Source organism: Physeter macrocephalus, chromosome 5 (genome assembly GCF_002837175.3).
Source record: "Physeter macrocephalus isolate SW-GA chromosome 5, ASM283717v5, whole genome shotgun sequence".
Lineage (NCBI taxonomy): Eukaryota > Metazoa > Chordata > Mammalia > Artiodactyla > Physeteridae > Physeter > Physeter macrocephalus.
Window position 1 is genome coordinate 107707669 of NC_041218.1, and position 17295 is coordinate 107724963.

Sequence of the window (17295 nt, forward strand, 5' to 3'; positions counted from 1 at the left end):
TCCCAAAAACAACGGAAGCCTGAAGAAAAAAAAAAAAAAAAAAAGGATGGTATTGTTAAAGCATGGAAGGAATATAACTCCCAGCTTAGAATTTTATACCTGATGAAAATAACTTTTAAAAACGAAGATGAAATTTAAAAATTTCAAACAGCCACACACTGAAGGTGTTTGTCACCAGTAGATCTACAGGAAACAAATTAAAGAGTAGACTATTCTAAAGGAAAATAATAACAATACAAGTTCAGATGCAGGATAAAGGGTAGCAAAATGTTCAATCTGTGGATAAATATAAATGGACATTCATCTGTAAAGCAAGAATAATAATTACTCATTCTATGTATCATCATGTAACATACGACAAACAATATAAAATATGTATAACTAAAATAAACAATAAATAAGGAAAGGATAAAATGACTTAGTCCAGGAAAAGGATTAAAATATCAAATAACATAAATGCTGAGGAGCAGGTGGTACCTAGTCTATCTCAGAGTAACTCTTAAAGAATAATAACAGAGGGCTTCCCTGGTGGCGCAGTGGTTAAGAATCCACCTGCCAATGCAGGTGACGCGGGTTCGAGCCCTGGCCCGGGAAGATCCCACATGCCACAGAGCAACTAAGGACTTAGTCCAGGAAAAGGATTAAAATATCAAATAACATAAATGCTGAGGAGCAGGTGGTACCTAGTCTATCTCAGAGTAACTCTTAAAGAATAATAACAGAGGGCTTCCCTGGTGGCGCAGTGGTTAAGAATCCACCTGCCAATGCAGGTGACGCGGGTTCGAGCCCTGGCCCGGGAAGATCCCACATGCCACAGAGCAACTAAGCCCGTGAGCCACAACTACTGAGCCCGCGTGCCGCAACTAATGAAGCCCACGCTCCTAGAGCCCATGCTCTGCAACAAGAGAAGCCACCGCAATGAGAAACCCGCGCACTGCAACAAAGAGTAGCCCCCGCTCGCCGCAACTACAGAAAGCCCACGCGTGCCAACGAAGACCCAACACAGGCAAAAATTAAAAAAAAATAATAATAATAATAATAACAGAGTATAGAATAGCCAACCTAATGCAGAGAAAAATACGAAAATAAAGCAATCAGTCCAAAAGTAAAAGGGAGATAGAAGAGGCAGGGCAAACAGAAAGTTAAATATTTAAACCCCTAAATGTCAGTGATTCTCCTTAATAAATACACTGAGTACTCTAACTAAAAGACAATGATTTTAAAATTGGATTTTAAAACATCAAACTATACTGATTGAAGAGATACATGTACAACATAAGAATATGAAAACAGTGAAAGAAACAGTGTAGAAACAATGTATGTATCACCTAAACATGGGCTGAAGGGGAGCTGGTATGACTTCCAGAAAAAGTAGAATTTAAGACAAAAATATTACTAGAGTTAAAGAATGATATCTCCTCTATCCATGAAATTATGAGAAATTTAAAATAATGGTAAATTTGTAGCTACTTCAAACATAGCCTAAAAAATATAAAAGGCCAAATTGACAGAACTGAAACTAGAATTAGACAAATCCACAATAATATTGGAACATTTTAACACGCTTTTCTCAGTAACTTAAAAAAAAAAACTATTAACATCATACTTTATGATAAAGCACTAAAATTTTTCTTTAATGCGGACAATAAGAAGGGATACCAGTATAAGTAACTCTATCCGGCGATGCCCAGGGTATCTCAGCCAGAGCAAAAGGCAAGAAAATAAAATGGTATCAGGGTTGTAGCAGGTGAAACAGAAGTGTGTGATTCACAGATAATATGAGGGCTTAAGTAGAAAGAGTCAAAAGACACTACTGATAATGAACAGACGTGAGCTCAGCGAGACTGCCATATCTGATCCAGGGTACAGCAATCTTTGACTTTTACAACATATATAAGCCAAAGGGGATTTGTAGTAAATGAGACTGTGTGAAGAAATCCTAGAAATCCACGAGAAAAAGATGGAAACACAAGAAAATACTGGGAGAGAGTGTCCTATTCAGGAAGTCCTCAGAAGGTGACGCCCAAGTAATAGACAATGTGCTCTGCCTCTTTAGCAATTCGATGAGTGCAGACTGAAGCCACAGTGACCTCATATGAGGAGGAAGTGGAACAGTACGCCTTGTGACACGTGGCTGGAAAGTCTGCCATCCCTGCAACACTCTGTAAGGCTGTTTAACGGCCGCATCACCTGAATTTGACAATATGCGTGTCCTATAACCTACGGTGACCCCTTTCCTAGCTGTGTGTCCAGCAAAGCTGTGTGTGCACCCAGCAGCGTGGGCAGTGGCTTTATTCCAACTCTAATAGCCAAGAGCTGGAAACGAGCTAAACGCCCATTCACAACCGAGTGGATGGCCTGTGGTTTATTCAGACCCTGGAGTGTCAGACACCAATGGGACCAGGGGAGCCTCAGCCCTATGTGACCAACCACAGGATGAATGCCACGAACGTGACGCTGGCACAGCGGCAGCATCACGTGGCTGTTACACCCCCTACGATTGAAACGGCAGTCATAGAGGCAAGGGTTTCCTGGATCCTGGTTAAATGGGCTGCAGAATGAGCTGCCTGGAGGGAGGAGAGCAGCCAGTGCCAGAAGCATCCACGGGGCTGAGGGGAGTCAGTGCCTCTCCCTGGCTGCACCCCCGGGCGGCAGGGGCAAGGAGCATGCGGGGGCCCAGGTCAGGAGGCAGGCTGAGCAGGGACAGCATCTCCCCACAGCTGCCTCTCTGCCCACTCAGCCTCTATTCCTGCCGCTCCTCAAGGGGAGACATCCTCACGTCCAGCACAGCACACACCAATCCCCATGTGCATTTCTCAGGATGGAAGGAGGGAGAAGAGAAGCATAAGGCATGGCAGCTCCTCCTCTGAATTTGCAGAAGATCACAGGCTGTCTCCCTTTGGTTATGCTAGCACCGTGGCTGTTTTTCCCTAGAAAGACTTCTAAGCCTTCCTTTACCCAGAATCCCTCCCTTCAGAGGGAATGACTTTATTGCTTTGCCTCAATTTCCTATTGAACATTATTGATGGTTTGGAAGGGTCACAAAGCATGACAGTGAATCCCTTGAGTTCCAGACTCAGTCTTTTGTGAGCAACTACTCAATTTCCCCCGTGACATTTGGAACTGATGACCCTAGAATAGTAATCCCTGTGCGTTGAGTGGAATGAGAGTCCCCACGGAAAGGTCAGGGCAGTCTCAGGCTTCCTGATAATGGAACTGACTGTGATCCCTGGTAGAAGAATTATTTTCTAAGAACTATGACTTCCCAAGCCCAGGAGGTCAAGGATACGGGAACAGAAAATGAGAGCTGAACTCGTGGGTGAGTAGGGGTGACACTGGGTGAGGCCACTGCTGCTTTCACCACATGGTTCCCGGGCCATGCATTCTGGTTATAAGGGAAGAAATTCTCCTGCCTGTCATTCTCCCACCGACACTGGGCAGAAATACAGAAGAGGGCAATGTAGTCCACGGGGATCAGCATCCTGGGGCAAAGGTGAAGAGAGCAGAGTCATGGTGGAGTGAGGTGGGTGTAAACAGAGCCCCCACCAGCCTGGAAAGTCAGGGGAGGCTTCCTGGAAGAGGAGGCACCTGAGCTGGCAGGTGAATGGCAAGAGCCACTGTCTTTTCTGCAATTCTGCCTGCCCTGGGCCTCCCAGCAAAGTCCACCCAGCACAGCCATCCACCCAAGGCTTCCTGTGCTGCCTGTCTGAACCTCACCAGCCCGGCCGGGATGGTCCGAGTCTGGCGTCAGGGCCTCACGCAGGATCAATGAGCTGGACGACCCTGTGCTGAGTCCACCCTCTTCCCCGGCCTCCGTCTGCACATCAGCTCCACCGCATCTGCCCCAGCTCTGTGCTGTGAAGTCAACAAAAAGAATGAAATTAGTTTCGGGGGCAAACTCCCGGGCAGAATTGGCAGCATCCCTAACTGCTCTGCCTTCCCCTTCTGATCACAGCTAGAGATTTGATCTTTGTATAACTGCCAACTAGGGAGGTAGCCCATGAAATGCCCTTTGACTCCGAATCAAAAGAAGAGGGACAACACATGTGAGTAGCGTGAGGAACTTGTTTTCCTCGCTCAAACAGAAAATAGTGGCTGGATCCCTGTGATAAGAATGCAGCAGATTAAATTAAGTTATATGAATCAGGAATGAAATAACACATAAAAGGTAAGACATGAAATGTTTCCGAAAAAGTGAGTTTTTTTCTCTTCACTGTGAAGAACAAGCAGGGTGTTAGTTGTCATTTTACTGTCCATCCTCTGAAGACATAACATTCTCTACAATAATCCTTTCTGGCTTAGAACAAGAGGTCTCAGCATCAGAACTAAGCCAAAGAGTCAAGAACGTGTAAATGCATTATTTCCTTCTAACACATGCAATTGTTTTTACTGATGCATAATTTTAAAATACTGCAACTTCCTTGTTGTCAGTATTGAGACAACAATACTGAACAAGTATGGCTTTGCCCCTTCCTTTCCTCTTTCCTTTGGTGTCTCGTTCCCCACAAGAAGCCCTCACCCTGGCCCACTCCTCCAGGTCACACATTTTTCAGAGCTAGTCCGCACCTGGTAACTGGATCATCATTAGGAAGCCATCCATTCAGCTACATCTTCCAGGGGCAGCTTGATCAAACATAAAGCTCATACTGGGCTGGTCACTGGGCAACTGCATTATGAGCTCCCCAAGACCCCACACATCTGTGGGATGCATCGGCCTTTCTCCTTAGGTCAGGAATGAGCAAGGATTTCTCCTATAGACATGCAGATTAAGTTTTCTGAATACCATCAATGGAAAACTAATCAATCAAACTTAACTTATCAAAGGTGGCCCTGACAAAAAGCACAGGAAAACATGCTCAACATCACTAATTATCAGAGAAATGTAAATAAAAACTACAATGAGGTATCACCTCACACCAGTCAGAATGGCCATCACCAACAAATCTGCAGACAATAAATGTTGGAGAGGGTGTGGAGAAGAGGGAACCCTCCTACCCTGTTGGTGGGAATGTGAGTTGGTGCAGCCACTATGGAGAAGATCATGGAGGTTCCTTAAAAAACTAAAAATAGAGCTACCATATGATCCAGCAATCCCACTCCTGGGCATACATCTGGAGAAAACCATAATTCAAAAAGATAAGTGCATCCAAATATTCATAGTAGCTCTATTTACAATAGCCAGGACGTGGAAGTGTTACAGCAGGCAGGTAGCTAGGTATGAGCGGAAACGTGGGGGCAGGAAATCACGCATCTTGCAAACAGTGTGGGTCTGTGGGCAGACAAAGAGAAGCAGGAACCTCCAGACTGACAGGACACCACACGTTTTGGGTGATAAGAGTCCTGGAAGCAGACAAAGAAAGGTGGGGAAAGGTGGGAATCTCCTACATCTGCATGTAACCTGTTGCTCATTATGTTCTCATTACAATAAAATTAACCTTACAGATAAGACGTACCCATCATGTACCGACACGATGACACGTCTGATCTAAGCTAAATAAGGACAAATCTCCCTCGACCCTCGGGAAGCTGGAGCTGGGATGAAAATCAGGGAATACGACCCCCAAACTCCTCCTTCCCCACTGAATACTCTGCCTATTCATTTGTATGCCCCTCATAACTGGCTTACCAACGAAACCCAGGGCAGCAGCTCCTCACCTTTCTACTCGCTCTCCCTCTGAGAGTGTATCCCTGCTTAAACTCTCACTTAACTTTCTTAACCTCTTTGCTTCATCTCCGAATTCTTTCGTGACAAAGGAAGAACCTTAAATTCACTGGGAACAGAAGCCACCTAAATGTCCATCGACAGAGGCGTGGATCAAGAAGATGTGGTGCATATAGACAATGGAATATTACTCGGCCATGAAAAGGAATGGAATAAGGCCATTTGCAGCAACATGGATGGACCTAGAGATGATCATACTAAGTGAAGTAAGTCAGACAGAGAGAGACAAATATCATACGATATTAATCTTGGAGAGGAAGCAGTGAATGGTGGCATGAAGTGAGATCTTGATTCCCTGCCCAGGAGTTGAACCTGGGGAGCCTGGAGGAAACCCAGGAATCCAGCCACCACACCCCCTGGCTCTTGGCCCCAGTGAAAAATGCATTTCTCACAGAGGCAAAACTGTAAAAACAGGTACAAAGCTTATCATTAGAGACATAGCGCAACAAGTGGGAGAGCACACAGAGAAACAGTTTATTTAGTTAAGATGGAAGCAAGACAGAGATGCACACCCAGAGAGAAAGGGTGTGGGCGTCCCCCCTAATGAGAAGGAGCCCAGTAAAGGGGCGGTTAAGTCATTCACATAGGGCAGTTCTTCCGGGTCTCTGTTTACCTCTGGCCAATTACCTGGTTTCTTTTTCCACACCTGACCTGCCCTAGGACCCTCCCCAACATGCGTGTGCGACTTTTTTCCAAGATGGATTACTGCCCAGAGGCCTATGGGACGACCTTAGCATCACCTATTATGGGGTGGTGCCATTCCTTTTTGACCCCCAAAGAGCATTTCTGCACATGTGCAATGTTTCCTTTGCCCCAAGGATGGGAAATGTATGACCTCTTGATCTTTTCACAGGGTTTAACCCCTCTCTGTCCCTGCCGTAACTGTCCAATATGCATTTATCTACCCTATTCCTGTTGTTTCTTACATCGAAGTGCAGATCTCAAAATATAGACAGGAGTCTGATCATAAATATGGAGTCCTGGAGCCCATTTGTCTCTTGCCTCAGGAAATGTAAACAGGGGGCTGGTAATGAATGTTTGGCCCGGAGCCCACCTTCTTCTCACCGCAGGAGGTGTGAACAGGAGGCCAGTTGTAAATGCCTACGCTGGAGCCCATCTATCTCCTGCCTCAATATCACCCATATGAGGAATCTAATTTTTAAAAAATTATACAAATGAACTTATTTACAAAACAGAAACAGACTTACAGACATAGAAAACAATTTATGCTTACCAAAGGAGAAACATGGGGGGCAGGGATAAATCAGGAGCTTGAGATGAACATACACACACTACTATATATGAGATAGATAACCAACAAGGGCCTACTGTATATAGCTCAGGGAACTCTACTCGATATCCTGGAATGACCTAAAAAAGAGTGGATATACGTATGTGTATAACTGGATCACTTTGCTGTACACCTGAAACCAACACAACATTGTAAATCAACTATATTCCAATAAAATTAAAATTAAAAAAAAAAAAAAGGGTGGCCAAGTGGGTGGGCCATGGAGATAAAGAATGAGATCAGTGCTGTGAAGCAGTCAGAAGCTGAGACCAAGATGACCCCAGGGAAGCAGCTTTTACTGTAGTCTTACCAAAATTTCCGTAATATATTTTTAATTTTAGAAAATCCTAGTATGCTCCTAAGTCAGCCCCCAGCAAAACTTCTGTAGGAGGGCATTAATGGAGAAAACATAGATAATTAACATAATTAACTGCAGCCTGGTGCCTGCTCTGATTTCCCCTCTCAGCCCTCCGATCAAAATATCACCCACTGTTTCCTAGGACACAGCTTGTATAAGACAAGATTAAAACTCAACATTCCTGCTTTTCATAATCAGTTTCTCTGGCAACTGTTCAGCTTCATTTTGAGCCCAGTTTTTGGTTCATTGTCTCCGTTTGTCCCAACTTATTGTAAACAACCAACAATATCCAATTGCTAAGAGTCAGGGTGAGGGTCAGGTCGGCTTCAAAACTCAGGTGTCTAAAAACTCTTAGTTAGTATTTAAAGTCCTCTCGCCCAGGGGTATAAGGCTGTCTCTGCAAAGCCATCTCTTGACCCCTCCCAGTGCTGACACAGGGTTGAGAGTGATGGTTTTTTTGTTTGTTTGTTTGCTTGTTTTTTAATCTGACAAACCCATGGAAAGTAAAATGTTGGCTCTAACAAGGCCAAGCCTCTCTAAATAAATAAATAGCACTGAACCTTTGTCTGACAAGTTTCTATAAATTCTACCTGTTCCACCTCCAATATTTCTGAGTTTGCTTCCTAGACGTTGTAGTTCGATTATGGTCCAGAGCTCATAGTCCATGAATTACTTGTCATGGGTTCCATTTTACTCCTAAACAAATGCAAAAACTGAGACAAATTCTACTCATGTTGAATTCTTTAGAAACAACCGCCTCTTTGCTAAACCACCCATGTCTGGTTACAAAAAAAAAACCTATTCAGGGACTTCCCTGGTGGCGCAGTGGTTGGGAATCTGCCTGCCAACGCAGGCAGGGGACACGGATTCGAGCCCTGATCCGGGACGATCTCACGTGCCGCAGGTCTACTAAACCCATGTGCCATGACTGCTGAGCCTGTGCTCTAGAGGCCATGAGCCACAACTACTGAGCCCGTGTGCTACAACTACTGAAGCCCGCATGCCTAGAGCCCGTGCTCCGCAGCAAGAGAAACCACCACGATGAGAAGCCAGCGCACTGCAACGAAGAGTGACCCCCCCACTCGCCGCAACTAGAGAAAGCCCGCACAGCAACGAAGACCCAATGCAGCCAAAAATAAATAAATAAATTAATGTTTTTTTTAAGTTTTATTTTAAAAATCTATTCAAAATCAAAGCTAAAACGGTACTTTGCCCTTGGAACACAATCCAGATTTCCCAAAGGTCATCTTTGGGAATTAACCTGCAATCCAGTACGTGAAGATAGCTCTTCATCATCCTATTTATATCAGCACTGACAGAAATGTCACTGGTTCAGCAGAAATCTCTAGATTGTATTTATTCATTAAGAATGTGTTACTCACAGATACCTGTAGAATGTGAGAGCTGGGAAAGTCATTACTCAGGCCAGCAATTACCTTTCCAGAGTGAAACTGAGATGTAGTCAGTGCCGTGACTGCACCCAAACCAAGAGGAATGAAGCTTGTTGTGAGCTCATTGTCTGGGACAGTGGTTCTCCATGTGTGGTCCCTGGACCAGCAGCATTGTCACCGCCCGGGAACTTGCAGAAATGTAAGTTCCTGAGCCTCATACCAGAACTGCTAAATCAGAAACTCTGGTGTTTTTAACCAGCCTTCCAGGTGCTCTTGACACAAACCAACATTTGAGAACCACTCACCTGAAGACTGGGATTCTCTCTGGCACAGGGAGTAAAACCCATGGTTCATTTTCAGTCACCATTTATTAAGTAAAGGAATGAATTCCACATTCACAACGCAAATGCAATGGGTTGGCTTTTGTTTTCTGAATTCTAAAGTCAATAATTCAACGAAATAATCATCGGTGGAAAAATGAACATATTCGTGGCATTGAGGAAGGCTAAAAATTTTTTAAGCGTTGGCATCTCTCTTTAAGGAATGAACGCAAAGACACGTGTCCTAATACCTGTGATGAAGCCCTTGTAACAGCAGCTGCAGAACAGAGGGAGAAGAGAGGAAGATGCACTGGTTCCTCTCTGGATAATTTCTGGGAAGAGGGGCCTGTTTGTTTAGGACATGACAGATTTCTGAGGACAGAGATGGGGTGAGGTCGGAGGGAGAGCATTTGAGGGAGTGACAACTGAATTGAGGTCAGGGGTTGTTCAGGGCATGGAGAGCAGCCTCTTGGGGCAAAGAGCAAGGATGGTGTCAGGTGGAACATTTTGAAATTAAAACCTGGGACATGCGGTTCCTATCGAGTAATGGAATATTGGAGGCGTGACTTTATTTGTGGCTGAGGGGCAGTTTCCATAGTTATCACATGAGAGCAATATGATGAAATCTACAACCAGGAAGACAATCCAAGTGAACATGCGAAAAGGAAGCAGAGGCTGAAAATGGGGAGAATAATTTAGACATAATTATTAGAGACAGAACAAGAGAGTATAAGACATTGAGCTAGAAAATGATAGTAAAAAGAAGTAAGACTATAAAAATAATATTGCAGAAGGTGAAGCCAAAGAAGGAACTTGGGTCCCATGAGGACCGAAGGCTGTTGAGTAATGGTTTATTCCCGGCGTCCAGAGGACACAGAACAGTCTGGAAAGCGGGTGGTGAGTCAGACCTGTTTGTGGTGAATTTGAAGGGATCTCAAGGTGAATCCTCGGGAGAACATTTTGAAGTAGGAATCGGTATTCCCATTGTACAGATGAGGAAAACTGAGGTTTAATAAGCCTCAATAACCCACCTAGGCTCACTCAGCTGGAAGGTAGTGGAGCGCAAGTGCCAGACACAGACTCAAGAGATGATGCTTTAACCACTACTCAAAATGATATTTCAGGAGAAACACCTTCTTTCCTGCTCAGCAGTCCAGAGAGGGGGTATTGAGAAGCCGCCCATCAAATGTGCAACCACCGTGTTCTTGGTGGCCTTTAAGTGTAGGATTTCAGGAGACAGGAAGCTGATCACTATGGAACAAGGCATGAGTGTGTGATCAGGATGGGACACCAGGAATACGGGCTGCTTTTTAAATGGTTTTGGAGGGTGGGAGCCTAAGGAGGACAGTAAGGTGGCTGGGGGACTCACAGCCTCTTGGATGAGAAGCCCTGAGTGTGTCATAGGCTGCGAGAAAGAACTTATGAAGAGAGAGTAAGGGAAAGAAATTCTGATAATGTTCATGATTGAGGCAGAGGTTGAAAGTCTTGCCATTTAATAGAAGATGAGCCACTGAAATTCGGTGACAGGAGGAAGAGGATGGGCTTGTTATTTCTGCCAACCTCCCTTCCCTACAAAAGCAAATCAGTGATGCTCATACAAGCAAAATGCTTGATTGTGGGCAGGTGTCTGTATCCACTCTTCTATTGAGGTCAGCCTGATGCCCTCAAGAGCCACAGGCAAGAAAGCCTAAGGCCAAGTCACTGAGTCAACAGAAGCAGGCCAGAGACACCCACAGGGTGCCGGCTGGTGTGGCCCGTGATTGTCCTGTCCAGTAGCACCCAGTAGACCAGCCTTGACAGGGTCACCTTACAATGCCTGACGGATGGGCCGTCGGATTGGAATTGTCTCACTGTTTTGATTTGAGGCGAATAAAACTGAGGAGAGCAAAGTCACGATTCTCAGCCTCTCCTGCAGAATTGAGGGTGGGAGGGTCGGAGGCGATGCAAGCTTCAGGCTCAGAAAAGATTTGCTGAAACTAGCCCTGTGATGCTCTCCACCCCGCCCCCTTCTCAACTGCTATCCTTTTACCAAGTTACCACATTTCAGGAACTTTAGTGAAACTTGACAAGCTCTCTGTGACATTTGCTGTAACCACAGCAGTGTTTCTAATATAACCTTTGAGAAAATTCAATCTGATACCAGAGAAGTGAAGGCTTTCATTTTGTCAAATTGCTCCGCATTCTGGCTCACGAACAGGGAAATCGGGCAAGAGATGCGTACAGAAGGGGCGGTGGCAGTGTCCCTGGAAGCAGGCACACTCCAGGAGAATTTATTTCATTCCCCACATGGCTTTGCAATCCTCAATCTCAACCTTCCCCACTTCTTCGCCCGTTGTTCCAAACCCTTCTGTCCCCAGGATCCCCGCAGCTGACACGAGAAAAACGTCAGGAGCTCCTGAGCATCAGGTTCTACTTGGAAACGTCCTCTGCTCTTTAAAATGTGTTCTGTACTCAGCCAACGTTTCCCCTGCCACTTCCAATTTTTGTTTTGCATCTTCTAAATTAAAACCATTCTGTTTAGGAAAAGCCAACAGACATAATGCAGAAAATGGAATTTAGACATATTATATTATATTATATTTTTATATTATACTATGTTATGTTATATTATATTGTTTTATATTAAAATGCATATTAATAGATTTACTTTTTAAATTTTTATTGGAGTATTGTTGATTTACAATGTTGTGTTAGTTTCAGATGTACAGCAAAGTGAATCAGTTATACATATACGTGTATCCACTCTTTTTTAGATTCTTTTCCCATATAGGTCATTACAGAGTATTGAGCAGAGTTCCCTGTGCTGTACAGTAGGTAATAGATTTACTTTTAATGATCGTGAATTTGGGCAAAGTGCTTCACTCCCCTGAGCCCCAGTTACCTAGTCAATCAAGTAGTGGAATAACATCCCTGCACACGGATGTCGTGAGGATGCTGTGACATGTTCATCCCTGCTGGGTGACAGGGGACAGCACTGAGTGGTGTCTGCCTTCATTTCCTCTCAGCTATGTGCTCCCAACACAAGAGAAGATAGTTTTATGCCATCATATCCAGCAAATGTAGCAAACTCGGGGGGATCGAGAGTCTAGAAGACAAAGAGCTCAGGAGTCACAGTTGGGGTCCAAATTCCAGGCCTCCTTTACGCAGCTTATGTGCCTTCACCCCGAATTGTGTGTCTGTGTCACAGCACCAGGGCAACACCTAAAACAGCTGTGCTCGGTCAGTGTCTAGTGAATGAGGAAATGAATGAATGAATGAATAAAGAAATGGACAAATGAGCAAAAATCAGAAAATCTGTACGACCGATGTGCTACGGCATTTTTCCATTTTCTAACCCATGAAGAAACAACAGACCCCACACCCACCCGTGCTGCCGATTCCGCACCAAAGTGTCTCCCCACCCAACTGAAGTCTTGGTAGGTGTCGAGTTCTAAACTGTAGCCCAAGGCTTCAGACTCTGCCTAAACAGCACTTCTAAGACGCCTGGTCCCTTGTTCGCTGCGTGATACTGGGGAAAGCCCACGTACTCTGCAGCTTCAGCTTCTTCACAGATCAAATATATTTCTCTCAGCAGGACTGGAAAGAAAAAATGAGAGAACAGTTATGGAAGTGTTTTTCTGAAAGTACTTTTACACACGCATACAGTCACCTCTGGGATTTCTTCCTCAGAGCACCCCCGACAGGGTATGTTTGAATCTAAGCTCATGAACATATTCTTCTCCTGAGTGGCCCCACAGTGATGAGAAGCCATGCCTGTAGGGTGTCCCAGGCCTCAGTGATGACAGACGCCCCCTTTCCCCGGGGCTCTGCCTCAGTGCCATCAGCAAAGCCTGTTTTACCTCCTTGAGCCCCAATCTTATACACTTCCTGCTTTTCTTTTCTTCAATGTCTGTGTCTCCATGCTCAAGCACAGGGCTTGTCACCTGACCGCATGGAGGGTGTATTTAATATCAATGACTTGTTTGTTTGCTTATGCCTGCACTTTGCTTAGAAAAAAGGATCTGAGACATTTGCCTACAGTAGAATACATTGAATGGCTGAGAACTTTGCATCAAAGAGAGAAAGGTAAACCACAGGGTAGGCAGGAAGAAAATGTAATACATACTTGTCAGTACCTGCCATTCTTCTTTGCTAACAGAACTCTGTTTCATTTACCTGCTCTACCAAGTCGTGTGTGAAGGGAACAGACTTCCAGCTCTAGGGGGATCCATCCCATAAGTCTAGCCCAGGGTTGGTCACCCCATCCCCTCCTGCTGGTTACTAGATTCTGAAAAAACATGTGATACAATTTGCCCAGAGGCATGGGCAGAAGTCTGTGGACAGCCTCCTCTTGCAGGCTTCAGCGTGGTCATGTCTTCTTGTGATGGGTACACCTGCCCGAGCTGTCCTGCACCATGAAGAGAAACCAACGACAAAAGCCAACACGCTGAGGTAGAAACACGCAGATGGAAAGGAGGTGGTCTCATTGAGCCATCGAATTAACCAGGACCAGAACCACCACTGCTCCGGACTTCTTGAGTAAGTCAACTCTTTTCCAGTGTTTTCTTTAATATCAGTGCAGTAGGAGTTCCCCAGGACCCACATCCTAAATGTTGCTAAAAGTTAATACATAAAAGTGCATATGACAATATGTTGAAATACTGTTCAATATGAATTACAACCCCGGCTAAAGCAAAGAGGTAAATAAAAGTGTGATTCAATGTCCTAAATATCAAAAACCAACCATTTGTACAGAAAAAAGGAGACACTTTCTGTGCCGAGACAAAGAAACCAACAATCAGAAAGAGAAGTTCCTCCCGTGCGCTGTTACAAAGGGAACACAAGTTTATACGTTTGTGTCTCTGAAAAATCCTACACGAAAGCCAGGGGTGCTGTTCAGGAAAACCACGCCCAGGAGGGAACAGAATGGTTACACGAGGGCAATCTTAGCTACGTGGTGACTTAGGATGGCTCCAGGAATAATATTTCAGATACTCAGATTCTAGCAGATGGAACGGGGTGTATATTCCATAGTCCACAAATAAGTGTTTTAGAGACATGTATCTGATAACAAAGCTAAATGTTCTGGGCAGAATATGTGTATCGTTCAGTTATTCTGTGCTGCCCTCAGGGTCTGGCACATAGGAGATGCTCAATGTATAAGCTAAAATTTTAGGGGTAAACAGTCCTTTAAAGTATTAGACACTCATTTGAATAATTATTGCTCTGTCATTTTTTGGAGTTCTATACAAATTTACTTCCTTTCCTTTAATCCTCTAAATAGGTCAGTTGAAGACAGCCTTCCCATAGTTGAAGGCCTCTGAGGATATTTCTAGAATCCATCTTCATTGGACTTTCTCAGTCGGCAGTTGTTAATTGAATAACATCTGTCTGTCCGTCTCCCGAAGGTGGACATGCCAACCAGGGTCTTCCCAGGGCCTCCAGATCCAGCTCAATGCCCAGCGTGGATCACCAATAAATACTTTTCATGACAATTAATAAAACAGAAGACAAAACTTGTATTTTTCTACAAAACAAAACAGACTCACAGACATAGAGAACAGACTGGTGGTTGCCAAGGGGGATGGGTAGGGGTAGGGATGGAGTGGGAGTTTGGGGTTAGCAGGTGCAAACCGTTATATACAGAATGGATAAACAACAAGGTCCTACTGTAGAGCACAGAAAACTATATTCAATATGTTGAGATAAACCGTAATGGAAAAGAATATGAAAAAAGAATGCATATAGGTGTATAACTGAGTCACTTTGCTGTACAGAAGAAATTAACACAACATTGTAAATCAACTATACTTCAAAACTTCTTTAAATATAAAAAAATTAAAGGCATGCAAAGGGGAAAAAACTTGTATTTTTAGTTTTTTTAAAGAATAAGGGTAGATAATAAGGGCACTAAATGAGTGCGAATGGAGGTGAGGGCAGAGACAGAGATACTGAGAGGAGCTGAACACAGAATTGACCAGTTTCCCACCTTTCCCTGGCAGGAAGCATGGCTTGGCTCAAAGATCCACAGAGATTTTAGTTAGGCCTTCCCTGGGCTCTTGTAGATGTATTTGCTTCCGTACAATGGAAAACAACCTCCACTTACCTCAAAGTCAATATTCAGGATGTTAGTTTAATTTCCAGTTGGAAGGCCTGATTGGAGATGAAGACTCATTGTAATTTCAGCTTTTCCCACCCATGTTCGTGCTACCGCCAGGGACAGTAGTAACAGCACCTTGGTTTGCACACGTGCCCCGTAGGGCACTGCACGAGCCTGTACCCCATCTGCCACCTACACTGTGAGTCAAGGTCATGACTGTCTGTTCTCAGATGTGAACCACGGGTCCAGGTCCCACAGGGCATCCAGGATGGCAATCCGAGAGGGTGTGACTCCAAAGCAATGTTCCTCGATTATCATTTCATTCTTGGTAACTTCCCTATCCAGTTTACAGCGAAACAGTTTTAAGTGCGTACCTTTTAAGGTAAATTATTGTTATTTTTGGCTGCTATTCCCACTGCTTCCTGCCTTTACAATCAAGGCTGTTCCATTAGTAGCATTATGTCAAGTTTTGCCCCTCTTAGCCGCTTCTCCAGTATTTGCACCTGTCCTTTCTGCTGCATGGCTGACTCCAATGCTGCCACGTACTCACACGAGCAGCCTCACTTGGGAGCATCTGATCTCTTAAATTCAGATCTACATCCGGTCTGCAGCATCTCTCAAAAAGGAGCTAAAACCACAAAGGGCACATCTTTTTGCTCCTCCTAGGAGAAGATTGCCAATTGTTTAAAGGGGATGAGTCACCAGGTCAAAAATTTCATAGTTTCTTTCTATCTATTTAAAAAAAGAAAGAAAAAAATTAAAAAAACAGAAAATGAGTCCTGCTGAAATCTATAATCAGCACCCCAAGCGTCACAGTTTATTAGGTGATTGTAGCCATGTGGCGTCTGCAATTTGAAGTGGAGAAAGATAATAGCTGCAATTAGGTGAACCCTCTCAAACCAATTTTAGCAAAAACATCTCAGAGATAGCTATAAATTTTCTGTTTAATATATGTAACTCTTCCGGTGAAATCACCTCTGTTCTTTGGGGAACAATTGATGCACAGACAATGCTCATTAGATGAATTTAACACTCCCCTTAATTGGGCAATCTGGTATTTTATTAATTCCAAAGTAGCACTAATTTTCCAATATGGATAATTAGGATACACAAATATTGCTATCTTACCATCCATCATCACTGAATAACATTTGTGAACCTCAGATGTTTAGAAATTTCTCTAAAAATAAGGACCTAAACTGATCCTAATAATACCTTAAATTATCATCATAATGAGATAAATATATAAAGTATCTTATAAAATAAAACAGCTCTACATAGTTTTTCCTCAATTAAATGTCACAACATTCTTGTGTGAAATTTATAGTGCAATTATATTGTCACCATCTATGATAAGGAAACAGAATTACAATCTAAGGTTAAAAAAAGCCAGTCAGGTGAATGACTCTGGCTTGAATTTTTTTTTCACTTGTTAGTTTTGTGTCACACCATGCTTTTTCTAGTTGAGAAATCTATTTTTTTAATATAACATGGTAAAATGTTCAAATCCTTCTTTTGCAACATAGCAATGCATTGTGAGACTCCTGGTGCAAGAAAATAACTCTGTCAGGTTGTTTCCTACACCTCTGGTCAAGCATGATGTGTAGAGTGCCACAGAGAAGCCCTGGGCAAAGGGCAGAGAACCCGGCTGTGGTCCATCTGGCCTCCTAACGCACGGTGGTTCGCGGGCTTTTCTGAAACTTAGCTTAATAGAACATAGTTATTATGGCTTATAGATTTGTTGTGAAAATTAAATGAAATAATCTTATTAAAGTGCCTGACCGAGAGCTGACTGATACATGATAAGATCTCCCAGACAGCGGAGAGCACGTGAGGAACCTATCCCAACACAATCAAACCACGGTGCAATGAACCTTTTCTAAATGTAATGTAGTAGTTTCATGTTGCTGCTGTAACAAATGCTCACAAACCTAATGGCTTAAAGCAACACAAAAATTTATTCTCTTTCAGACTGGGAAGTCAAAAGTCCAAAATATATTTCACCAGGCTAAAATGAAGGTGTTGGCAGGGCTGCATTCTTTCTAGGGGTTTTAGGGGAGAATCCGTACTCTTGTCTTTTCCCACGTCGAGGTGTCATCTGCATCCCTTAGCTCCTGGCATCTTCTTCCAGCTT